This window comes from Idiotropiscis lumnitzeri, unplaced genomic scaffold (genome assembly GCF_059441095.1).
Source record: "Idiotropiscis lumnitzeri isolate Australia: NSW breed Sydney's pygmy pipehorse unplaced genomic scaffold, RoL_Ilum_1.0 HiC_scaffold_25, whole genome shotgun sequence".
NCBI lineage: Eukaryota > Metazoa > Chordata > Actinopteri > Syngnathiformes > Syngnathidae > Idiotropiscis > Idiotropiscis lumnitzeri.
This window is the reverse complement of record NW_028283563.1, coordinates 592,786-619,399: the sequence shown is the minus strand read 5'-3', so window position 1 is coordinate 619,399 and position 26,614 is coordinate 592,786. Positions and strand designations below refer to the sequence as shown.

The 26,614-nt window shown below is 42.7% G+C and overlaps 1 long non-coding RNA gene across 2 annotated transcripts in view; it reads right to left on the bottom strand.

Moving 5' to 3' along the window:
- The window catches only part of LOC148316014 (uncharacterized), a 156,448-nt gene that overhangs the window by 30,604 nt on the left and 99,230 nt on the right, over positions 1-26,614 (bottom strand). For both annotated transcript variants that reach the window (XR_015840420.1, XR_015840419.1), the window contains exon 2: positions 11,394-11,474. This is a non-coding gene — a long non-coding RNA (uncharacterized LOC148316014). The remainder of the gene's footprint in view (positions 1-11,393; positions 11,475-26,614) is intronic.

Here is a 26,614-nt window from a genome sequence, read left to right as displayed (position 1 = left end):
TTTAGCCCCAGTGTTTGTCCCAGGTCTTAAGATGCTACAGACAGAATTTTAAGGCAATCAGATGAAGCCTTTAGGATCAGGGTGCAAAAGAATGACCCCTGTAAACATGCAAAAAAGGGCAAAAGTCGGACTTTCAAAAATTCATAACTCACTTCCTGTTCATATTAGACGTTAAAATATCAAATTTCTCGCCATGCCCGATGAGACTGCCAAGTTTGGTGAGTTTTTGTGCATGTTTCGGGGTCAAAAATGCGATCGTACAATCGGAAAAATAATAATAATAATAATTTCTACAAAAACAACAGGGACTTCGCAGCGGTCGCTGCTCAGGCCCTAATAATAATAATAATAATAATAATAAAAGTAATAATATTTTCTACAAAAACAATAGGGACCTCGCAGCCGTCGCAGCTCGGGCCCTAATAACAATTTCTAGAAAAACAATAGGGACCTCGCAGCGGTCACTGCTCGGGCCCTAATAATAATAATAATAATAATTTCCACAAAAACAATGGGGACCTCGTAGCGGTTGCTGCTCGGGCCCTAATAATAATTTCTACATAAACAATAGGGACCTCGCCGCGGTCGCTGCTCGGGCCCCAATAATCATTTCTACACAAAGTCCATTGTGGTGACCCGCCCCTTTTAAGTAAATTCAAAATGGCCGACTTCCTGTAAAACCTAGCTCATTGCTCCAAGAGACTTTTTTGTAGGTCTTGGTCTTATACATACAGTGAACCCTCGCTACTTCGCAGTTCACCTTTCGCGGGTTCAGTGCTTCGCGGGTATAAAAAATATTCGGGGGCATTGTAGTTTCGCCGAGCGGCACGACGGGGCGCTGGAGCGGTTAGACGGCCGGCGTGCGCCGAAGAAGAGCGTGGGCGAAGAGGAGAGTGGACGAAGAAGAGCACGTTCCCCCGGACACGATCGGTGGCGACGTTTCGCGCGGTTCGGACCGTACCAGAGCTCCGGCCGGCGTGCGTGGCAGTTAAGCCGTAGAGGAGCACCTTCCCCAGGCACGGGCGGTGCCAAGCGGCCCCTAAGTTTAATGGAATGGAAGCTCCGGAGGAGGAGGGCATGCTCGCGTCACAGTAAGCCGAAGAGGAGCACCTTCCCCGGGCACGGGCGGTTCCAAGCGGCCCCTAAGTTTAACCGAATGGAAGCTCCGGAGGAGGAGGGCATGCTCGCGACACAGTAAGCCGAAGAGGAGCACCTTCCCCGGGCACGGGCGGTGCCAAGCGGCCCCTAAGTTTAACCGAATGGAAGCTCCGGGGGAGGAGGGTGGGCGTGTGTCACAGTTAAGCCGAATTGGAGCACCTCTTCCGCCCGGGCACGAGCGGAGCGCGAAGCTGTCAGTTATGAATGAATAAATGAATAAATAAATAAATAAATAAAGAATGGTACCTTTCATTGCAGAGGGCACACCGGACGGCGTACCAGCAGGTAAAAGTCGGAGTAATTAAATAAATACAAAAAGAATGGCTGGGGAATAAAAAAATAATACGTTTTAATAATAATTTGTTTTTTTTGTTATAACATGAATTTCACTCTCTCTCTCCCCGTATATATATATATATATATATATATATATATATTGTATTTTTTTTTTAAGCATTTTTGAAGGTGCGCCGCTACTTCGCGGATTTTCAGTTTTCGCGGGTGGTCTCGGTCCCCATTAACCGCGATAACCGAGGGTTCACTGTACTCCATAAAATTTACAAAAAGCGAGGTGAAACACTCAACCAGGGCTGCTCTGCATGTTGTGCTGGGCCACCTGGAACAACAGCGGAGCTATGCAAGGATGCTCTTTGTGGACTACAGCTCGGCATTCAACACGATCATCCCAGACATCCTCGTCGCCAAACTGGACACTCTCGGCCTCCCTGCCCTCACACACATCTGGATTAAGGACTTTCTGACCAACAGACCCCAGACTGTGTTGCTCGGCCCCTACACGTCCTGCACCCTCATGGTGAGCACCGGTTCCCCCCAAGGATGCGTGCTGAGCCCTCTCCTGTACGCCCTCTACACCTACGACTGCAGCCCGGCCCACGGCAACAACACCATCGTCAAGTTTGCTGACGACACGACAGTGGTCGGTCTGATCTCGGAAGGTGACGAGACAGCCTACAGAGAGGAGGTAGGGAGACTGACAACTTGGTGCAAGGACAACAGACTGCACCTTAACTCTGCTAAAACAAAGGAGATTGTCGTCGACTTCAGGAGGAACAAGACGCTGCCGCCCCCCCTCTGCATCGAAGGCGTGTGTGTGGAGAGGGTCCACACGTTCAAGTTCCTGGGAGTACAGATCTCCGATGACCTTTCTTGGAGTCACAACACCACAGCAGTGGTAAAGAAGGTCCGCCAACGTCTGCACTTCCTGAGAGTCCTCAGGAAATTCAACCTGGACAGGAAGCTGCTGCTGGCCTTCTACCACTCGTCCATCGAGAGCCTGCTGACGTACTGTGTCTCCACCTGGTACAGCGGCTGCACTGAGGCGGACAGAGTGAGGCTCCAGAGGACAGTCAAAACAGCGCAAAGGATTATTGGCTGCCCTCTCCCCTCGCTGTCGGACATCTACACCGCCCGGTGCCTCAGAAGGGCTCTCAACATCGTCAAAGACAATACCCACCCAAACTCACACCTGTTCGACCGGTTGCCCTCTGGCAGGCGCTACAGATGCATCAAATCAAGGACCAATCGACTGAGAAACAGTTTCTTTCCGAGAGCCATCTCCATACTGAACTCTCACACACACACGAGACCACCCTAACCTTGCAAAACAGCATTGTGATGTGTTTCTATATGCCCTATTCAGTACTGAATTCCATTGCACTGTCTTATTTATTTATCTAATTTATATATTGTCTGTATTATTGTTGTATTGCACTGGAGAGGGGAGCCCTCTAATCTCGTTGCACACTTGAGTACAATGACAATAAAGGGATTTCTATTTCTATTCTATTCTTTTTTTAACTTTTCTCGAGGGCCATGGCGAGCCATTTCAAAAAAGCTGCACAACTAACGTATAAAATATTGATAAATTTGCTCTGCCTGATGTGTGTGTAAAGTTTCACGAGTTGTCGTTCATATTTAGAACCTCATAATCAGCGTTGTTTTATTGCCGAACAGTGCAATGCCACTCCCACAACTTTTCACGAAAAAGGATGAATTTCGTATTGTGACATCCTCATGGCCGAAACAGTCATCCGAGCATATATGAGGGCGACCTTGTTGAGTTGCACGGAGAAAAACATCCAAGAAAATAACTTGTATTAGCTTTTACCAGTTGGTGGCGCTACTACTACGATGAAAAATAAGTTGGTAGATGTCTTCAGGGCTGAAGTATCCTCAAATGTGTACAACTTCGAGAAGATAGGATCATCTGAGTCATGTTGCCGGAGCTTTTGTTGCCACAAAGTACAATCGGACTTTTCAGCACCGTAATAGCCACGCCTTTTGCCAAAACGTCACAAAATTCGGCAGAGAGTAAGATCATTGTCTTGAGTCTTTTCTGACTAATTTTCAGTCGGATTCGTCAAAAGGGCACCGTGCAGTACGTGAAAATTAAAATAAAAACACATTTTTGATTCCACTTGGCGGCGCTGTGTGTATAACAAAATAATAACATTAAGATGTCTTCAGGTCGGGACGTTTTATTTACAGGTGAAGGTTTGGATTTTTAGGAGCATGTGCAGGGGCGTTATTAAGCATTCATTTATTTGTATTAGGTTCATTTTGTCTTCTTATTATTGATATTTGACTGATTCATTAAAAGCAGACAATTATGTTTTAGGTTAATTTTTTACCTGACATGTTTCGGCGAGTCTTTCGCCTTCTTCAGAGTGTCGAATGATTGTGTCTTGAGACCCGTCTTTATCAGCTGATGTTCCATGAGGGTGTGACTTACCTGTCAAAAAAATGAAAAATCAGAGCAGTAAAAGAACAAGCACAACATGAACATTACAAATCAGCAATCACTGACCACTGCAAAAGGGAAAACCACATCATGGACCGGGAGAAGGGCAGGGTCATCCGCACCGAAGAGAACAAACAACAGCGCTGGATCAGAGAGGCCATTGAGATCTGCAAGCGAGGCATAAAAACCATGAACAGAGACAAGGGAGCCTTCATCCTCTCTACCACCTGGAGCAGCATCTTGGCGGAGTGAACGGACAGCGGGGGGCGTGACTTGCCTTCATTCTTGTGACAGGTAAGTCACGCCCTCATGGAACATCAGCTGATAAAGACGGGTCACAAGACACCATCATGTGACACTCTGAAGAAGGCGAAAGACTTTCGTATTGTGACATCCTCAAGGCCTAAACACTCATCCGAGCAAATATAAGGTAGATTTTGTTAACCTGCCCGGAGAAAAAAATCAACGAAAATAATTTGTATTTGTTTTAACCAGTTGGTGGCGCTACCACTGCGATCAAAAATAAGTTGGCAGCCGTCTTCAGGGCCTGAATATCCTCAAATGTGAAAAATTTCGAGAAGATGGATCATCTGAATCATTTTGCAGGAACTTTTGTTGCCACGGAGAATAATCAGACTCTGCGGCACCGTAATAGCTACGCCCTTCGAAGGAAAGTCACAAAAATAGGGATAGAGTAAGATCAATGTCTTGAGTCTTTTCTAGCCAATTTTCAATCGGATTCGTTAAAAGGGCACCGTGCAGTACGTCAAAATGTAAAAAATTATATTGATTGGCGCAAGGTGTATAACAGAGTATAAACATATAGATGTCTTCAGGTACCGACTCTTTATGTACATGTGAAGTTTTGGATTTTTAGCAGCATGTGCAGGAGAGTTATTAAGCATTTTGTCCATTGCGGCGAAGGAAATCTTAATTGAAAACTTTGAAGCCCCGCCCCCGTCATATAGTATTTCGGAAACAAAAGATTTTAGCCCCAATTTTAGCCCCAGTGTTTGTCCCAGGTCTTAAGATGCTACAGACAGAATTTTAAGGCAATCAGATGAAGCCTTTAGGATCAGGGTGCAAAAGAATGACCACTGTAAACATGCAAAAAAGGGCAAAAGTCAGACTTTCAAAAATTCATAACTCACTTCCTGTTCATATTAGACGTTTAAAATATCAAATTTCTCGCCATGCCCGATGAGACTGCCAAGTTTGGTGAGTTTTTGTGCATGTTTCGGGGTCAAAAATGCAATCGAACAATCGGAAAAATAATAATAATAATAATTTCTACAAAAACAACAGGGACTTCGCAGCGGTCGCTGCTCAGGCCCTAATAATAATAATAATAATAATAATAAAAGTAATAATATTTTCTACAAAAACAATAGGGACCTCGCAGCCGTCGCAGCTCGGGCCCTAATAACAATTTCTAGAAAAACAATAGGGACCTCGCAGCGGTCACTGCTCGGGCCCTAATAATAATAATAATAATAATTTCCACAAAAACAATGGGGACCTCGTAGCGGTCGCTGCTCGGGCCCTAATAATAATTTCTACAAAAACAATAGGGACCTCGCCGCGGTCGCTGCTCGGGCCCCAATTATAATTTCTACACAAAGTCCATTGTGGTGACCCGCCCCCTTTTAAGTAAATTCAAAATGGCCGACTTCCTGTAAAACCTAGCTCATTGCTCCAAGAGACTTTTTTGTAGGTCTTGGTCTTATACATACAGTGAACCCTCGCTACTTGGCGGTTCACCTTTCGCGGGTTCAGTGCTTCGCGGGTCTAAAAAATATTCGGGGGCATTGTAGTTTCGCCGAGCGGCACGACGGGGCGCTGGAGCGGTTAGACGGCCGGTGTGCGCCGAAGAAGAGCGTGGGCGAAGAGGAGAGTGGACGAAGAAGAGCACGTTCCCCCGGACACGATCGGTGGCGACGTTTCGCGCGGTTCGGACAGTACCAGAGCTCCGGCCGGCGTGCGTGGCAGTTAAGCCGTAGTGGAGAACCTTCCCCGGGCACGGGCGGTGCCAAGCGGCCCCTAAGTTTAACCGAATGGAAGCTCCGGAGGAGGAGGGCATGCTCGCGTCACAGTAAGCCGAAGAGGAGCACCTTCCCCGGGCACGGGCGATTCCAAGCGGCCCCTAAGTTTAACCGAATGGAAGCTCCGGAGGAGGAGGGCATGCTCGCGTCACAGTAAGCCGAAGAGGAGCACCTTCCCCGGGCACGGGCGGTGCCAAGCGGCCCCTAAGTTTAACCGAATGGAAGCTCCGGGGGAGGAGGGCGGGTGTGTGTCACAGTTAAGCCGAATTGGAGCACCTCTTCCGCCCGGGCACGAGCGGAGCGCGAAGCTGTCAGTTATTAATGTATAAAAGAATAAATAAATAAATGAATAAAGAATGCCACCTTTCATTTCACAGGGCACACCGGACGGCGTACCAGCAGATAAAAGTCGGAGTAATTAAATAAATACAAAAAGAATGGCTGGGGAATAAAAAAATAATACGTTTTAATAATAATTTGGTTTTTTTGTTATAACATGAATTTCACTCTCTCTCTCCCCGTATATATATATATATATATATATATATATATATATATATATATATATATATATATATATATATATTTATATATTTATTATATATATTGTATATTTTTTTAAGCATTTTTGAAGGTGCGCCGCTACTTCGCGGATTTTCAGTTTTCGCGGGTGGTCTCTGTCCCCATTAACCGCGATTACCGAGGGTTCACTGTACTCCATAAAATTTACAAAAAGCGAGGTGAAACACTCAACCAGGGCTGCTTTTTTTAACATTTCTCGAGGGCCATGGCGAGCCATTTCAAAAAAGCTGCACAACTAACGTATAAAATATTGATAAATTTGCTCGGCCTGATGTGTGTGTAAAGTTTCACGAGTTGTCGTTCATATTTAGAACCTCATAATCAGCGTTGTTTTATTGCCGAACAGTGCAATGCCACTCCCACCACTTTACACGAAAAAGGACGAATTTCGTATTGTGACATCCTCATGGCCGAAACAGTCATCCGAGCATATATGAGGGCGGCCTTGTTGAGTTGCACGGAGAAAAACATCCAAGAAAATAACTTGTATTAGCTTTTACCAGTTGGTGGCGCTACTACTACGATGAAAAATAAGTTGGTAGATGTCTTCAGGGCTGAAGTATCCTCAAATGTGTACAACTTCGAGAAGATAGGATCATCTGAGTCATGTTGCCGGAGCTTTTGTTGCCACAGAGTACAATCTGACTTTTCAGCACCGTAATAGCCACGCCTTTTGCCAAAACGTCACAAAATTCGGCAGAGAGAAAGATCATTGTCTTGAGTCTTTTCTGACTAATTTTCAGTCGGATTTGTCAAAAGGGCACCGTGCAGGATGTGAAAATTAAAATAAAAACACATTTTTGATTCCACTTGGCGGCGCTGTGTGTATAACAAAATAATAACATTAAGATGTCTTCAGGTCGGGACGTTTTATTTACAGGTGAAGGTTTGGATTTTCAGGAGCATGTGCAGGGGAGTTATTAAGCATTCATTTATTTGTATTAGGTTCATTTTGTCTTCTTATTATTGATATTTGACTGATTCATTAAAAGCAGACAATTATGTTTTAGGTTAATTTTTTACCTGACATGTTTCGGCGAGTCTTTCGCCTTCTTCAGAGTGTCGCATGATGGTGTCTTGAGACCCGTCTTTATCAGCTGATGTTCCATGAGGGTGTGACTTACCTGTCAAAAAAATGAAAAATCAGAGCAGTAAAAGAACAAGCACAACATGAACATTACAAATCAGCAATCACTGACCACTGCAAAAGGGAAAACCACATCATGGACCGGGAGAAGGGCAGGGTCATCCGCACCGAAGAGAACAAACAACAGCGCTGGATCAGAGAGGCCATTGAGATCTGCAAGCAAGGCATAAAAACCATGAACAGAGACAAGGGAGCCTTCATCCTCTCTACCACCTAGAGCAGCATCTTGGCGGAGTGAACGGACAGCGGGGGGTGTGACTTGCCTTCATTCTTGTGACAGGTAAGTCACGCCCTCATGGAACATCAGCTGATAAAGACGGGTCACAAGACACCATCATGTGACACTCTGAAGAAGGCGAAAGACTTTCGTATTGTGACATCCTCAAGGCCTAAACACTCATCCGAGCAAATATAAGGTAGATTTTGTGAACCTGCCCGGAGAAAAACATCAACGAAAATAATTTGTATTTGTTTTAACCAGTTGGTGGCGCTACCACTGCGATCAAAAATAAGTTGGCAGCCGTCTTCAGGGCCTGAATATCCTCAAATGTGAAAAATTTCGAGAAGATGGATCATCTGAATCATTTTGCAGGAACTTTTGTTGCCACGGAGAATAATCAGACTCTGCGGCACCGCAATAGCCACGCCCTTCGAAGGAAAGTCACAAAAATAGGGATAGAGTAAGATCAATGTCTTGAGTCTTTTCTAGCCAATTTTCAATCGGATTCGTTAAAAGGGCACCGTGCAGTACGTCAAAACGTAAAAAATGATATTGATTGGCGCAAGGTGTATAACAGAATATAAACATATAGATGTCTTCAGGTACCGACTCTTTATGTACATGTGAAGTTTTGGATTTTTAGCAGCATGTGCAGGAGAGTTATTAAGCATTTTGTCCATTGCGGCGAAGGAAATCTTAAGTGAAAACTTCGAAGCCCCGCCCCCGTTAATATAGTATTTCGGAAACAAAAAATTTTAGCCCCAGTGTTTGTCCCAGGTCTTAAGATGCTACAGACAGAATTTTAAGGCAATCAGATGAAGCCTTTAGGATCAGGGTGCAAAAGAATGACCCCTGTAAACATGCAAAAAAGGGCAAAAGTCGGACTTTCAAAAATTAATAACTCACTTCCTGTTCATATTAGACGTTAAAATATCAAATTTTTCGCCATGCCCGATGAGACTGCCAAGTTTGGTGAATTTTTGTGCATGTTTCGGGGTCAAAAATGCGATCGAACAATCGGAAAAATAATAATAATAATAATTTCTACAAAAACAATAGGGACTTCGCAGCGGTCGCTGCTCAGGCCCTAATAATAATAATAATAATATTATTAATAATAAAAGTAATAATATTTTCTACAAAAACAATAGGGACCTCGCAGCCGTCGCAGCTCGGGCCCTAATAACAATTTCTAGAAAAACAATAGGGACCTCGCAGCGGTCACTGCTCGGGCCCTAATAATAATAATAATAATAATTTCCACAAAAACAATGGGGACCTCGTAGCGGTCGCTGCTCGGGCCCTAATAATAATTTCTACAAAAAAAATAGGGACCTCGCCGCGGTCGCTGCTCGGGCCCCAATAATAATTTCTACACAAAGTCCATTGTGGTGACCCGCCCCCTTTTAAGTAAATTCAAAATGGCCGACTTCCTGTAAAACCTAGCTCATTGCTCCAAGAGACTTTTTTGTAGGTCTTGGTCTTATACATACAGTGAACCCTCGCTACTTGGCGGTTCACCTTTCGCGGGTTCAGTGCTTCGCGGGTCTAAAAAATATTCGGGGGCATTGTAGTTTCGCCGAGCAGCACGACGGGGCGCTGGAGCGGTTAGACGGCCGGCGTGCGCCAAAGAAGAGCGTGGGGGAAGAGGAGAGTGGACGAAGAAGAGCACGTTCCCCCGGACACGATCGGTGGCGACGTTTCGCGCGGTTCGGACAGTACCAGAGCTCCGGCCGGCGTGCGTGGCAGTTAAGCCGTAGAGGAGCACCTTCCCCGGGCACGGGCGGTGCCAAGCGGCCCCTAAGTTTAACCGAATGGAAGCTCCGGAGGAGGAGGGCATGCTCGCGTCACAGTAAGCCGAAGAGGAGCACCTTCCCCGGGCACGGGCGGTTCCAAGCGGCCCCTAAGTTTAACCGAATGGGAGCTCCGGAGGAGGAGGGCATGCTCGCGTCACAGTAAGCCGAAGAGGAGCACCTTCCCCGGCCACGGGCGGTTCCAAGCGGCCCCTAAGTTTAACCGAATGGAAGCTCCGGAGGAGGAGGGCATGCTCGCGTCACAGTAAGCCGAAGAGGAGCACCTTCCCCGGGCACGGGCGGTGCCAAGCGGCCCCTAAGTTTAACCGAATGGAAGCTCCGGGGGAGGAGGGTGGGCGTGTGTCACAGTTAAGCCGAATTGGAGCACCTCTTCCGCCCGGGCACGAGCGGAGCGCGAAGCTGTCAGTTATGAATGAATAAATGAATAAATAAATAAATAAATAAAGAATGGCACCTTTCATTTCACAGGGCACACCAGACGGCGTACCAGCAGGTAAAAGTCTGAGTAATTAAATAAATACAAAAAGAATGGCTGGGGAATAAAAAAATAATACGTTTTAATAATAATTTGGTTTTTTTGTTATAACATGAATTTCACTCTCTCTCTCTCTCCCCGTATATATATATATATATATATATATATATATATATATATTTATATATTTATTATATATATTGTATTTTTTTTTAAGCATTTTTGAAGGTGCGCCGCTACTTCGCGGATTTTCAGTTTTCGCGGGTGGTCTCGGTCCCCATTAACCGCGATAACCGAGGGTTCACTGTACTCCATAAAATTTACAAAAAGCGAGGTGAAACACTCAACCAGGGCTGTTTTTTTTAACATTTCTCGAGGGCCATGGCGAGCCATTTCAAAAAAGCTGCACAACTAACGTATAAAATATTGATAAATTTGCGCTGCCTGATGTGTGTGTAAAGTTTCACGAGTTGTCGTTCATATTTAGAACCTCATAATCAGCGTTGTTTTATTGCCGAACAGTGCAATGCCACTCCCACAACTTTTCACGAAAAAGGATGAATTTCGTATTGTGACATCCTCATGGCCGAAACAGTCATCCGAGCATATATGAGGGCGACCTTGTTGAGTTGCACGGAGAAAAACATCCAAAAAAATAACTTGTATTAGCTTTTACCAGTTGGTGGCGCTACTACTACGATGAAAAAAAAGTTGGTGGATGTCTTCAGGGCTGAAGTATCCTCAAATGTGTACAACTTCGAGAAGATAGTATCATCTGAGTAATGTTGCCGGAGCTTTTGTTGCCACAGAGTACAATCGGACTTTTCAGCACCGTAATAGCCACGCCTTTTGCCAAAACGTCACAAAATTCGGCAGAGAGTAAGTGAGTCTTTTCTGACTAATTTTCAGTCGGATTCGTCAAAAGGGCACCGTGCAGTACGTGAAAATTAAAATAAAAACAAATTTTTGATTCCACTTGGCGGCGCTGTGTGTATAACAAAATAATAACATTAAGATGTCTTCAGGTCGGGACGTTTTATTTACAGGTGAAGGTTTGGATTTTTAGGAGCATGTCCAGGGGAGTTATGAAGCATTCATTTATTTGTATTAGGTTCATTTTGTCTTCTTATTATTGATATTTGACTGATTCATTAAAAGCAGACAATTATGTTTTAGGTTAATTTTTTACCTGACATGTTTCGGCGAGTCTTTCGCCTTCTTCAGAGTGTCGCATGATGGTGTCTTGAGCTGATGTTCCATGAGGGTGTGACTTACCTGTCAAAAAAATTAAAAAATCAGAGCAGTAAAAGAACAAGCACAACATGAACATTACAAATCAGCAATCACTGACCACTGCAAAAGGGAAAACCACATCATGGACTGGGAGAAGGGCAGGGTCATCCGCACCGGAGAGAACAAACTACAGCGCTGGATCAAAGAAGCAATTGAGATCTGCAAGCGAGGCATAAAAACCATGAACAGAGACAAGGGAGCCTTCATCCTCTCTACCACCTGGAGCAGCATCTTGGCGGAGTGAACGGACAGCGGGGGGCGTGACTTGCCTTCATTCTTGTGACAGGTAAGGCACGCCTTCATGGAACATCAGCTGATAAAGACTGGTCACAAGACACCATCACAGGGTTCGAAGTTAACTTTAAAAACTGCTTCCCCATAGGGCAAGTGCCACTAAAATTTGCCTTGCCCGAGTGGCCAAATTACTTGCCCAACTTGGGCAAGTGACAATTTTTTTTCTCTTGCCCTGAGTGACTTTTTGTATGACAAAGTGTCTAATTACAAATTGCATGAATTTTTTGTTCGGACAGTTCCCGCCTAGAAAGAATTAAAAATACGTTACAATCATAAGTGTTGCTTATATAAAAATGTATCATGTATTAACACATTAATTAGGTGTCTGCTGACCCAGGATTATGTTATTGTTATGTTATGTTATATATCAAAGAGAATGTGGAATGACACTGAACGATGGAAGGTGGAAGGATGTGGAAAGATCGTGAATGACATTGAATGATTTGGAATGACACTGAAAGATTTTGAATAATACTGAATGACACTGAATGAAGTAAAACTCTCTGGGAACGGGCCAATTCAAGATAGCTGCCGCACTGTGGGGGAGGCTTTGGTACCAAATTTGGAAAGAGACCCAAACGGTTGGGTCCATTTTATATCAGTGTGGGGGTGAAACGTTGGTCTCGGCGGAGCTGTCTGAATATTGGAGAAGTGAGAAGACAAAGTAAAACAGAACAATTAAAATCACTCTTCAAATACATATTGTTTGGTAAGCAGAGCATGATTTACAGCTCACCATTTTATTGCATGCACCAAGCATGTTATACATTTTTCTGTCCACGGGATGGCGTAGTCAAGAAAAATGAAGCATCTCGAAGCCCATTCGTGTGTGAAGTATTTCCCTGCAGGGCTTGGCTGCTTTATGGGGCTTCATTTTGCCATCACTAGTTTTAGATAGTTTTAATTTTTGAAAGAGCATTTTCATTTTACAGTGAACCCTCGCTACTTCGCGGTTCACCTTTCGCGGGTTCAGTGCTTCGCGGGTCTAAAAAATATTCGGGGGCATTGTAGTTTCGCCGAGCGGCACGACGGGGCGCTGGAGCTGTTAGACGGCCGGCATGCGCCGAAGAAGAGCGTGGGCGAAGAGGAGAGTGGACGAAGAAGAGCACGTTCCCCCGGGCACGATTTGGGGCGACGTTTCGCGCGGTTCGGACCGTACCAGAGCTCCGGCCAGCGTGCGTGGCAGTTAAGCCGAAGAGGAACAACTTCCGCCCGGGCACTAGCGGGGCGACATTTCGCTCTGTTCGGGAGCGTACGAGAGCTCCGGAGGAGGCCGGCCGGCGTGCGTGGCAGTTAAGCCGAAGAGGAGCACCTTCCCCGGGCACGGGCGGTGCCAAGCGGCCCTTAAGTTTAACCGAATGGAAGCTCCGGGGGAGGAGGGCGGGCGTGTGTCACAGTTAAGCCGAATAGGAGCACCTTCCCCGGGCACGGGCGGGGCGAAATGAAACCGAGTTCAATCGAACGGAGACACGCTTCGGGGGAGCAGGTCCGGCGTGCATGACAATTAAGCCGAAGAGGAGCACCTCTTCCGCCCGAGCACGAGCGGAGCGCGAGGCTGTCAGTTATGAATGAATAAATGAATAAAAAAAATAAATGAAGAATGCCACCTTTCATTTCACAGGGCACACCGGACGGCGTACCAGCAGGTAAAGGTCGAAGCAATTAAAAAAATACAAAAAGAAGTAATTGAATAAATACAAAAATAATGGTTTTAATAATATTTTTTTTTTTTTGTTATAGCATGAATTTCACTCTCTCTCTCTCTACCCGTGTATATATATATATATATATATATATATATATATATATATATATATATATATATATTTATTAATTTCTTTTTTTTTTAAACATTTTTGAAGGTGCACCACTACTTCGCACTTTTTTTTTTAAGCATTTTTGAAGGTGCGCCGCTACTTCGCGGATTTTCAGTTTTCGCGGGTGGTCTCGGTCCCCATTAACCGCGATAACCGAGGGTTCACTGTATTTTTTTCATTATCGAATTTTATTTTTTTCTATTCAAGTTTTGAGTTCATTTTCGTTTACTAAAATAACCTTGGGCTGCAACTACTATCACAGCAACGGCTCATTATATTTTGGCTGCTAAATATGCCAATTTGTCAGAGAGAAGACCGTGACAAAGAATGGCCCAATCGCAATAAACACTCTACACCATACGTTCCTCGTTGACGTGTACATGGGGTGTTGCAGAGCACAGGTTCCAAGCGTACCGATATTGCAAAATTGGGACAATGCGTGTGACGACACCAACTTCCGCCTCCTATGTCATCGAGCTTGGCGGCACGTTATCATTATGTATTTATTTGTAACAATTTTGACGTTGAGAGTAATATTAAAACTTAAGTAATGTGGTAGTTGGGAAAAAACCCTGGCTTGAGACCCACCGGAACAAGCTATAGCTTCATTTGTACTATTTGAGGCGCTCTCACAATCTGCGGCGCATGCACACAAGGTCGCTAAGTACGCTAGCTGCACTCGGACAAAACACGTAGGTGACTTTAAAAGAGTGACCGAAATTGCACACATGCAACTGTTTATCATAATGTCATAATTCGATATGTACATTTGAAGAGAATTTTTTTCAGCATGGGCACAAGAATTCCACCGAACATCGCCAGTTCAATGGGATTTTGGTTAAGTCCGCAAATAATTGTGGACAATATACTTTGGCTGCGCGCTCGAATAATTTTACTCGTATATACTTCAATGAGGGTGTAGTGTGGGTATCGGGATCTTTAACACGCCCTAACACGAAGCTGACTCTCCAACCGCCACAGCCTTTTAATGACGAAATTATAAAATAAACAAAAACACTGTTCAACAACATAAAATAAAATAAAAAATCACATCATACTTACATTTATAAACTTTAATCCTCAAGAACATTATTCTCAGGTTGACCGAAAGACGAGGACACGGGAGCGCCTCGGGCATGTTCTTCTTCCTTGTGTAGGCGAATGACATTTTAAGGTGCTTGTCCGCCACCTGCTGTGCTGAACTATGTATTAAATAAGAAAAGCAAATTGTTGAATGTTTTTTCCCCAATGAAGACTGAATTGTAAAATACCCGGAAATGGCTTTTCTGTTTTATTGTGCATTTAAAAAAAATTCAGATTGTCCTTTTTTGTTGAGATAATTGTTGAATATTGAAATTGCACATGTAACTGGTAATTTAGATTTAGATATTATTTGAACCAGTGGAGGGCCATGCATTTCACACCTGGGCCTTCAATGAAGTCCTACTTCGTCCTACTTGAATAAATCCCCCTCATAATACCATAATTTATGACACCACGGGTGGACAAACAATATACAGAAAAGCACTTAGACAGCACTGACCGAGTGTTGGACGATATAGCTTCTCTTGAAAGGTCCGTGTTGAAAATGGCCTCGCAAGTGAATCTTCAATTTCTAAAGATAAAGATGTCTTTTAATTGTCCCATAACGGGGACATTTGCAGTGTTACAGCAGCAAAGATATACATCACACAGTGGCACCGACGTAATGTAGCCGTTAATGTATAACATTGGCAGCAGGCATTCATAAAAAGCATGCAAATATACACAGTATATACGTATATACACAGATCCCCATGTATATACACACTTACAGCCCACAACATATACAAGTGTAAGGAAACACTCCTAATGCCTGTCTATGGTTCAGAGGGGAAATAAATAAAAACGCTGCAATGATAAAAAAAAATACTGAATGATTGAAAATACTGCAATGATAAAAATACTGCAAGAATAAAAGTACTGTACCCAGCCAACATGTCCAACTGGGCCCCAAATGGGGTAAATGCGGGATTCCTGGGTACCAAGTGGGAATGGGCTAGAAGTGGGCAATGGTACAGGGTTCCATGTGGGCGCCATCTGGGATTGGTGGGCATGGGCTTAAACTGGGCAAATGTTGTGGGTGCAATACGGGTTGTGTATGGGCTAAGTGGGCATGGGTTAGAACTGGTAAAGATAAAGATAAAGATGTCCTTTATTAGTCCCACAATGGGGAAATTTGAGGTGTTACAGCAGCAAAGATATAGCTCACACAGAGTCGGCGGCGTAATGTAGCCGTTAATGTATAACATTAGCAGCAGACATTCATAAAAAGCATGCAAATATACACAGTATAAACGTATCTAAGTGTAAGGAAACACTCCTAATGTCTGTCCATTATACAGAGGGGAAAATGCTGTAATGATAAAAACTACTGAATCTACTACTGAAACCATTTATAGGTCCTATTTGGGTTATGTGTGGGCTAAGTGGGCATGGGTTAGAACTGGTCAACCATGTGAGGGTCTCATATGGGCTGTATATGGGCCAAGTGGGCATGGGTTAGAGCTGGTCAACCATGTCTGGGTCCTATTTGGGTTATGTGTGGGCTAAGTGGGCATGGGTTAGAAGTGGTCACCATTTATCGGTCCTGTTTGGGTTATGTGTGGGATAAGTGGGCATAGGTTAGAGCTGGTCAACCATGTCTGGGTCCTGTATGGGTTATAGATGAGCTAAGCGGGCATGGGTTTGAAAATTTGTTCTGGAGCCTTTTTGATATTTAATGCATGCTATGCTAATAGTAACCACCCGAAGACTATTCTCAGTAGAACTATTCAATGGATGCCAAAACGATAGAGACATGGCCATGGAGCCTATGCTGCGAGATTGTGAAAGGACTAAAATAAGTGTAGGATTTTTGAGGACCAGAAGTCAGCTTTTATTAGGTTTGACATTGATTTAACTTATGGAACAATGCAAATTATGGTCGGGTTGTTGTTGGACTTTTTCCGCTTTTGACTAAGGGACGGGTGTTTTTATTTTCTGGGACTCTTTAGAACAAGCGGCACGGTGGCAGACTGGTTAGCAAGTCCGCATCACAGTACAGAAGTGCAAGGTTCTCCCTGTGCCTGCTAGGGTTTTCGCCGGTTTCCTCCCACTTTCCAAAAACATCCATGATAGGTTGATTGGTCACTGGTCCAAGGTCTGAGTGTGAGAGCGGATGGTTGCTTGTCTCTGTGTGCCCTGCGATTGACTGGCAACCAGTTCAGGGTGTACCCTGTCGACTGCCCGAAGACAGCTGGGATAGGCTCCAGCACTCCCGGGGACCCTTGTGAGGACAAGAAGCAGTACAGAGGATTGATTGATTTATTAAAATTAAAATTAAATTCATGTATTTATCTATGCTAAATTTAACAAGGCTGGACGTTATATTTTGTGAATTTACATGTACCCCCAACTGTGACTTAATAACCCTTAAGGGACAAGATAACATTTTATAATATACCAGACAGCTAAGATTGTCATCTATGAACTATTTGACAAGGCAGGTCGAGCATTGTCAGCCACATCCAACAGTCAACACAGTTACTTTTTTTTTAATAAACAAAATCAACATTATTAATTAATGTTATTTTATTAATTCTGTATGCTGTGAAAGATCTTTATTCAAAGTATATTTGAAGTTATTTCTACCTTATTGCTTGATTTTTGTAGATTCAAGTTGGAGTTGTCAAAATTACAGATTCTTTTGAAGGCAGCATATTCAAACTGTGAGAAAAGGAGCGAATGCAAGCTACGCGGTCTTTGAGGTGCGGCAGAAGAGCTGAAAGCACGGTGAGTCCCGAACGATAATTGAATTAATTAATTAATCTTGGGTAAATGTCTGGCTCTCATTTTTAGACTTACTTTACAATGTGTTTTGTAATTTTTCAAGGTTGCCTGTGTTGGAAAACTGCTTGGTGCGTTAGCTAAAACACAGTATGCTAAAATGATAAGTGACGAGAACACAGAGGTATATCAACAACGTACGTACTCGAATTATTTTGGGGAAAACTTAAGTACATTATAATCACCCTTTTAATAATACTGATAAGCGTTGTGTGTTTTATTTATTTTTATGAGGACCTTTACAACGAGCTACATATTGTTAGCATTGGGCCTACGACGCTAAACACAGTGTCCCTCGATCTCTCTCCAAAATTCTCCAAAAGACTTAAGCTTTCACTCAAATTAATACAATCTACTCCACTAGCTCATTTAAGGCTTTTTTGTGATGTGTTTGATTTGGGTAAGTAAAGCAAAACATATTAACTGTTGAATGTTGCCTGTTATTTAAATAATAGAAATTCAAGATGAAAGTTGAACAGATATTGAAATGCTAGATTGGCTCATTCAGAATCATGCCACAATGTGCTTTGTATGTTTTGTGTGTGGGTTTATCAAGCTCTAATTCAATGCAGTGTCCAAAACGAGCGCGCATAATTGTTGGATGAATGTTGGTTAATAGAGTCAGATAATAGTTAAAATTCCAACAGTTGAACAGATGTTGAAATGCTAGATTGGCTCATTCAGAATCATGCCACAATGTGCTTTGTATGTTTTGTGTGTAGGCTTATCAAGCTCTAATTCAATGCAGTGTTGAGCTGCATTTGAGAGGAACTACGTAAGTAACTAATGTGGAAAAATTGTGACTTCTTTGTGTACTTTTATTTTGAATATTCAAATTTTGTGGGTAAAGGTTAGAGAAAATAAGTTAAAAATGAGAGCTGTACAGGTATTTAAGTTTTTGGTTTGTAAAATACCCGAATGTGGGTTTCAGCAGGTGAGGCAATGATTGGACAGAGCAAAAGCTATGCTCCAAAATAGAAGTGATTACACCTTCACTAGACTAACCTGCAGCTAATTACATAATTATAAAATTAACACTTTAACCTGGCTTCCCCATCACAGATGTATTCTTTTAAATGCAAAGCTTTTTGTTCTAGCTTTTGTTGTTAAATGACATTCATGCCCAAGTGTCTATGCATCCATTGCAGGGATGTTTTCTCAAGTGACGAGTCTGAAGCCTGTGATGACGAAGTACCATCTACACCTCCCCATGGATTGTCACAGAGAAAAAGCTTCCTAACCAAGAGAGGCGCTGCAGAAGGTCCTTGAGTACGTCCAACGTGTTGAGTCTGTGAGTCTACTGCAGGATCTAATGCAGGTATGAAAATGATGAAATTTTAATGTATTATCTTCAAAATTATAAATAATTATTTAATTTCTTGAAATATAAAATTAGGTACCCTAAACCCAAGTAGGAACCCCAGTCCCAGTACATTCCTGATTCTGGAGCTACAGAGATCAAACCATCCTACTGTATCACTAAATAGCCCCACCTCTAAAACCCTGATTCGGAAGGCCGAGTTGAAAGACTTCAGAGTTCAAGATGGTCAACTGCAACTATGATAAGCCGAATGTGTTCACCCCAAGTCGGAAACTGAGAAAAAGACTCAATTTTCACATGATTTCAGTCCCTTCTATATTTAAAAGAATGTATTGGGGCTCTAAAAATGTGAAATATTTTTACAAGTATTTCTTTTACTACTCATATGCAGTTTCATAATAATAGTACAATTTGGCATCGTGTATTGTTTTTTGGTTCCATTCAAAATGCACAAGACGTATAGACATATTTTGTTTGTGGATCGCTGCAGCATCACACGAGCGCACAGAGACAAACGTGGCAGCAACTTAAAACAATTAAAATATCGAATCGAAATCGGGAACTGAAAATCAAAAATCGAATCGGGGCTTGAGTGAATCGTTACCTCCCTAATCATAATCATTTTGGTAGAATGTTGGGCTCTTGCCCTTTGAGTGTATATGGCGTTACCGAAGCTGTTCACTTAATCGACAATTCCTTTCCTGTGACGTTTATCATACCCAGTTTAACTGCCAAAATATTTTTAAGTGTGTGATGATTATCTGGATCGAGTGACACCCATGTTATAATGGTTGCAGGTATTGGTGGATTGGACGATAGTGTCAGAACAATGATGGCGTTCATCATGACAAATCCTCTGTCTCTGAAGTACAATCTCTTTGGACATCGTAGCAAGAACAAGCGCCGAGACCTGCCTTTTTCTGATGTTCTATACGGTAATATATATATATTTTTTTTTTTTTTTTTTAGGGGATTGTGGTGTGAAGACATTTCAGCATGTCCCATAAGGTTTCACAATCATTAAATAGCTTTACTAAGTTGGCTTCTTGTCTTTTTTGTTTTAGGAGCACTGAAAAGGAATGGAGCCACAAAGGACATCAACGAGAAGGACACAGGCAACCCTGTCCAATAATAATATTCCCTTTATTAGTCCCACAATGGGGAAATTCGAGATTCGAACCCAGGCCTCCTGGGGAGACTGGGTCCTGAACGCGGCGCCTTAGACCACTCGGCCATCAGTGGTTCATGGGAGCTTGTGATCAAGGTGGGAATAGGGCAGTTCGAGCTCGGAGATCTCAAGGCAACTGTCAGGTTTAAAACGTCCTGACGCCATTTTTAGACTGAAGGTGGCATAAATCCAGACCAAACCAGTTAGAGTTTTGTTTTTGACCATTCGCGAATGGGAGAGGAAGTCAGGAGGTGAAGCAGGCGTCTTGCCAGTTCAATCTCGCGCACTCTCTCTCACTCTCTACCACCCGTTCGGTCTTTTATCAGCAACCTAAGCAGACAATGGAGGTCTGTCTGAAATTCTAGCAGGCAGGCAGGAAGCAATCAACCACAGTAGTCAGTCAGGAATTCGAAACTAAAGTGTGTGCGTGTGTTCCAGTTGTGCGCGTTTGTGCTAAAGCAATAATGTGAGTGTCTGTGTGTGTGTGCGCAATTATAACTGATACAAATAGTGTATAAAAACATGAATAGAAATACACAAACTATTTACATATCCTCATCCCATCTCACATTCCCCCGTTTGTGGGTTTAAATCATGTCCTTACGGCTTTAAGACAGATCATCATAATGAAATCATACAACAGTGTGGTCATCCGTGGAGGGGCGAAAACCCTCAGTAGGGACAAAATTCCCCTCCTCCCTTCCGGCGTGGAACGAGATTCTCATGGTATGTTGGTCACTTGGGAATAAAACATAAAAAAACTTCAATATACCTAGTGAAAAATAACAAAACTGTCTCCACGCAGAGCTTGTCTCCACGCAGAGCTTGTCTCTGCGGCGACTTGATGGAGGCCCTTGCCTCGTTGTAGGAGGGGACAGCCGTCTTTACCTCCCGGATCTTCGTGTGTGGTGTATGTGTGTGCATGTGTGGGGGCAGGGGCAAAAGGGTCCATGTGTTATTTAGGTTTCAGTGTCCAGTTCGAGTTTGTCATTGTCCAGTTCGAATTCGTCATTCTCAACATCAATCAGGTTGTAATGGTACATTTGGGCAACAAACATGCAGTTAATAATCATCTTTGTCATAAGAATAATGCAACATGAACAGACTACACATAACAAAAATGAAAACCATAATTATCCCGATATATTGTCTTTCAAATTCTTCGTAGTGGTCATAACATCAATAATTGTTTCATTTTATTAAAAATGTAAATGCAGTAATGTTCTCCAATCAAGGCTAAAATTCTTTATGTACGTCATTAATTTCCAAACAATATCTAATCTTTTTGTTCTGTGGCTTCAACATTCGTATCTGTGGCTGGTTGTGCGGTTCCGATGTGCGTGTGGTCCGATATTGTGACTCAGGTGGGCTCCTGTTCGAGGGATTCGCGTTGCTCGGCCTTTAGCTGGAAACCGGAGAAGCTTGTACTGCAACTGGTGGATCCAGCTGCCACGCCCCGCGACCTTTGCTGCCGTCGGGGTCACTGCAATCATCTGGCGAGGGCCATCTCAGCATTCACTTGTCCCAACGAAGTCGTTTCAGCACCTTGAAGAAGAGTTGGTCTCCCACACGGACGTGATTTCTCTGTGGATCAGAACACACTGGCCAGTAATTGCGTCTTTTTTTTTTTTTTTTCTTTTTGGTCAAAACATGTTTCCCATGTGGACTGGGACTGATGTGCCAGTCGCTGGTGGTTCTGATGAACCTGAGAGTCGATAGGGGGTAGTGTCCTAACTTCGGCTGGCACTATCCTCATTGCTGTGATTGAAACACAGTCTGGTCATTGTCTCCTTTTTTTCCCTCATATTCTTGAGAAGTCTGCCCTGAACAGTCCCATTAGTGCGTTCCACAAGTCCTGCAGACTGTATGCACAATGACGCTTTGAGTCAATTTTGCAACAACTGTCCCACTTGTTACAACATCATTCACAAAATGCATAATTTTCACTTCAAATCACTTCTTGAAATTCCAAATGTCAGGATAATTTGTGTTAGGTTGAAGATGTATTTTATCCCATATTTTACTCTATTAGTATTGCAAAAGAATTGTTCCACAGCGTGACCCATGTTTGACCATATGGATGAGAAGACTTCACAGAGAAGCGGATGCCTGAAGACTGGATCAACGTCTGCAACATCAAAGGAGGTGTGCTGAGACACACCTCTGAAACAAAAGGACTGAGACTTTAGTACCAGAGCACTAAAAGGGCATATCTGCCTTTTCAATCAGTGGATGACTGCCATTGATGTCTGTCTTTCCTCTTGTGTCTGAGATGTTTACATGTTCCTGCTGGTGCTCCCCCCTTCATCCCTTAGTGCAAATACATTGTATTGTTAGGGACTTCCCTAATAAAATAGAGGGCTCGGCGGAGTGTGCTCCAGAACGAATTTGGAGATGTAACTGAGCACACCTCCGTTCGTTCTCCTCGCGAGTAAAAGATCAACTCTTGTCTTCCTTCCATTCATTTAGCCTATGTTCAGTGAATGCTTAGGTGATTGAACCTGACAATTTGATTACACAACACTTTTTCCAACTGTTTTAGCATCAACATATGTTGTCGGAAACAACTTAATCCATTTTGAAAACATATGAATTACAACCAAACAATATTGCATCTCAAACAAATAACACTGTCTAAAAAAAAGTTTTTTGTTGAAAAGTCTGTATGTGGGAACAATTTCATATCATACTACCCCTCTCTTGACACATGGTTATGCTCGTGTGTCACTCTTATTACTTTTCCAATCAATGAATTAGGCAGCCAGGATTTGCCATCTGCCAATTTGCTGATCCTGTCCTCAGCAATGTTTGCACCTTTGTTCTCCCAATTTGTGCGTTCAATTACTGGTACCTTTTTCCCTGGCGTGGGATCAAATTGTCAAGTTGATTTTCTGCGTGTGTGTGCGTGTGGGGGTGTGTTCATTTTCCCTTTTAGCTGCGCTGTGTCGATATAAAGGCGAGGCAGTTTCCAATTGTAATTGTGTCATTTTCTGTTAAGTGAATTTTGCGTTCACAGATAACTATTTTAGACGTGCTTTATGCACAACTTTTCTTTTCCTGTTGTGGTTTTTAAAGCCCAATGTCGACAGAACGCATGAACATTTATCTTGACTGTCAGTCCACATTGTAACCATACAACTCATACAAGATGGGAAACCCCAAATTTTAATTAGCTCACACCCGCCTACGCTCTTCCTGCTTATCCTAACAATCTCTTATCCGTTGGTATCACAATGTTAGTACTCCCATCGCATAAAAGTCAGTTTGATTTCAGGCTGCGACCTTGGTTCTCAAACACTTTTACTTCTTATCAGTCTGGAATGCGCACCTGGTCTGTGTTACAAGTCTGAGTTCCTCCAGTCGGGAGGAAGGTCAAGTCGCGGTTTGGTGATAATTTGGACGGCTCCACAGTCGTGTGGCGCCTCCTAGATGATGCGGGGAAAAAATGACGCTGGGCTGAAATGCACCGCAACTTATCAGTATAATGTGTCCCTGTGACAATTAGGCCGGCGTGCAATGTGAATGTGGTGGGAAAAGAATGTAATTTTTTGATTCCTTAAAGCAGCAGTGAAAGCTCTTAATCACACTCTAAGTGGTTCTCTGCCACGAAATCCAAATTGTTGTGACTAAATATGCAAATGAATTCATTTTGCCCTGGTTCCTGCAGTAACCCAGGCTAATGAAGTCATTTTTTGCAGTCACTGTTTTGCTCAAATGGCTTATAATAATTTGGTAGTGCGTTAAGATGCTTTGTCGATACAATCTTGTAGTGTATCTTCACAAGTTCCAACATACACAACCCATTCCATGGCCATGACGATACTGTTTTAAAGATTACCAAGGCTTGTTGGACCTTTCTCTGCCACATAAATTACAGCCCTGAGAGGCACTGGGCCTCAACTTTATCTATGAAGGGTCAGGGATTTAATGGGGGTCACCGAGGCGTCCCAAGGAAAGTTTTTACAGAAAAGTGGTCTGGCAATATCTTTTCTCTTTCTTATCACTGACAATGCGCCCCTTTAAAGTTTTGACGTTTGTTTGAATTCGCCCGTGCTTATTAATTCTATTGAAGTCCAATTTTGTCAGTGTATCACGGCCTAATGAGTAAAACGCATGTTGATGTAGAACTCCTTCTACACACACTTTTATGTTTGACTTTTTACGTCACGTGATCCTCCATTGCTACCACAACTCGTCCTGAAAAGTTAATGTTTTGTAACAAGACTTACTGCTTCCTCCTTTCTTTCTTTTCTTTTTCCTTCCTTCTGCCCAACACGTTCATGCTTTCTGTGCATAATTTAGAATTTTCTTTTCCATTTTACAAGTTGGCCAATTTAAATTAGGTTGTTTTATTTGAAAAGCCTGTAATTCTCTTTTTTTTCCCCTTTTCACCTAATCACAAATTTCTTATCACAAAAATGAACATGTTAATTCTATTTTATTTCCTATTTTTCCAATCTTGTGACTCATTTCACTTCAACCAGTTCTACCTTAAAGTGGACAAGTACACATCAATGTTTTTTGTAGTTTCTATTTTCTTCTCTGCTTTAATGAAAATTATAGCCCTTCTAGCCAAATTTTTCCTGTGTCATTTCTATCTCTGCATTTCATTCCATTTCTGGCCTACCTTAATACTAAAACAAAAATGCTCTTTCAAAAATTAAAACTATCTAAAACTAGTGATGGCAAAATGAAGCCCCATAAAGCAGCCAAGCCCTGCAGGGAAATACTTCACACACGAATGGGCTTCGAGATGCTTCATTTTTCTTGACTACGCCATCCCATGGACAGAAAAATGTATAACATGCTTGGTGCATGCAATAAAATGGTGAGCTGTAAATCATGCTCTGCCCACCAAACAATATGTATTTGAAGAGTGATTTTAATTGTTCTGTTTTACTTTGTCTTCTAACTTCTCCAACGTGACCAACGTTTCACCCCCACACTGATATAAAATGGACCCAACCGTTTGGGTCTCTTTCCAAATTTGGTACCAAAGCCTCCCCCACAGTGCGGCAGCTATCTTGAATTGGCCCGTTCCCAGAAAGTTTTACTTCATTCATTGTCATTCAGTATTATTCAAAATCTTTCAGTGTCATTCCAAATCATTCAATGTCATTCACAATCTTTCCACATCCTTCCACCTTCCATCGTTCAGTGTCATTCCACATTCTCTTTCATATATAACATAACATAACAATAACATAATCCTGGGTCAGCAGACACCTAATTAATGTGTTAATACATGATACATTTTTCTATAAGCAACCCTTATGATTGTAACGTATTTTTAATTCTTTCTAGGCGGGAACTGTCCGAACAAAAAATTCATGCAATTTGTAATTAGACACTTTGTCATACAAAAAGTCACTCAGGGCAAGAGAAAAAAAATTGTCACTTGCCCAAGTTGGGCAAGTAATTTGGCCACTCGGGCAAGGCAAATTTTAGTGGCACTTGCCCTATGGGCAAGCAGTTTTTAAAGTTAACTTCGAACCCTGTGATGGTGTCTTGTGACCTGTCTTTATCAGCTGATGTTCCATGAAGGCGTGCCTTACCTGTCACAAGAATGAAGGCAATTCACGCCCCCCGCTGTCCATTCACTCCGCCAAGACGCTGCTCCAGGTGGTAGAGAGGATGAAGGCTCCCTTGTCTCTGTTCATGGTTTTTATGCCTCGCTTGCAGATCTCAATGGCCTCTCTGATGCAGCGCTGTAGTTTGTTCTCTTCTGTGCGGATGACCCTGCCCTTCTCCCGGTCCATGATGTGGTTTTCCCTTTTGCAGTGGTCAGTGATTGCTGATTTGTAATGTTCATGTTGTGCTTGTTCTTTTACTGCTCTGATTTTTTAATTTTTTTGACAGGTAAGTCACACCCTCATGGAACATCAGCTGATAAATACGGGTCTCAAGACACCATCATGCGACACTCTGAAGAAGGCGAAAGACTCGCCGAAACATGTCAGGTAAAAAATTAACCTAAAACATAATTGTCTGCTTTTAATGAATCAGTCAAATATCAATAATAAGAAGACAAAATGAACCTAATACAAATAAATGAATGCTTAATAACTCCCCTGCACATGCTCCTAAAAATCCAAACCTTCACCTGTAAATAAAACGTCCCGACCTGAAGTAGCGGCGCACCTTCAAAAATGCTTAAAAAAAAATACAATATATATATATATATATATATATAATAAATATATAAATATATATATATATATATATATATATATATATACGGGGAGAGAGAGAGTGAAATTCATGTTATAACAAAAAAACCAAATTATTATTAAAACATATTATTTTTTAATTCCCCAGCCATTCTTTTTGTATTTATTTAATTACTCCGACTTTTACCTGCTGGTACGCCGTCCGGTGTGCCCTGTGAAATGAAAGGTGGCATTCTTTATTTATTTATTCATTTATTCATTCATAACTGACAGCCTCGCGCTCCGCTCGTGCCCGGGCAGAAGAGGTGCTCCAATTTGGCTTAACTGTGACACACGCCCGTCCTCCTCCCCCGGAGCTTCCATTCGGTTAAACTTAGGGGCCGCTTGGCACCGCCCGTGCCCGGGGAAGGTGCTCCTCTTCGGCTTACTGTGACGCGAGCATGCCCTCCTCCTCCGGAGCTTCCATTCGGTTAAACTTAGGGGCC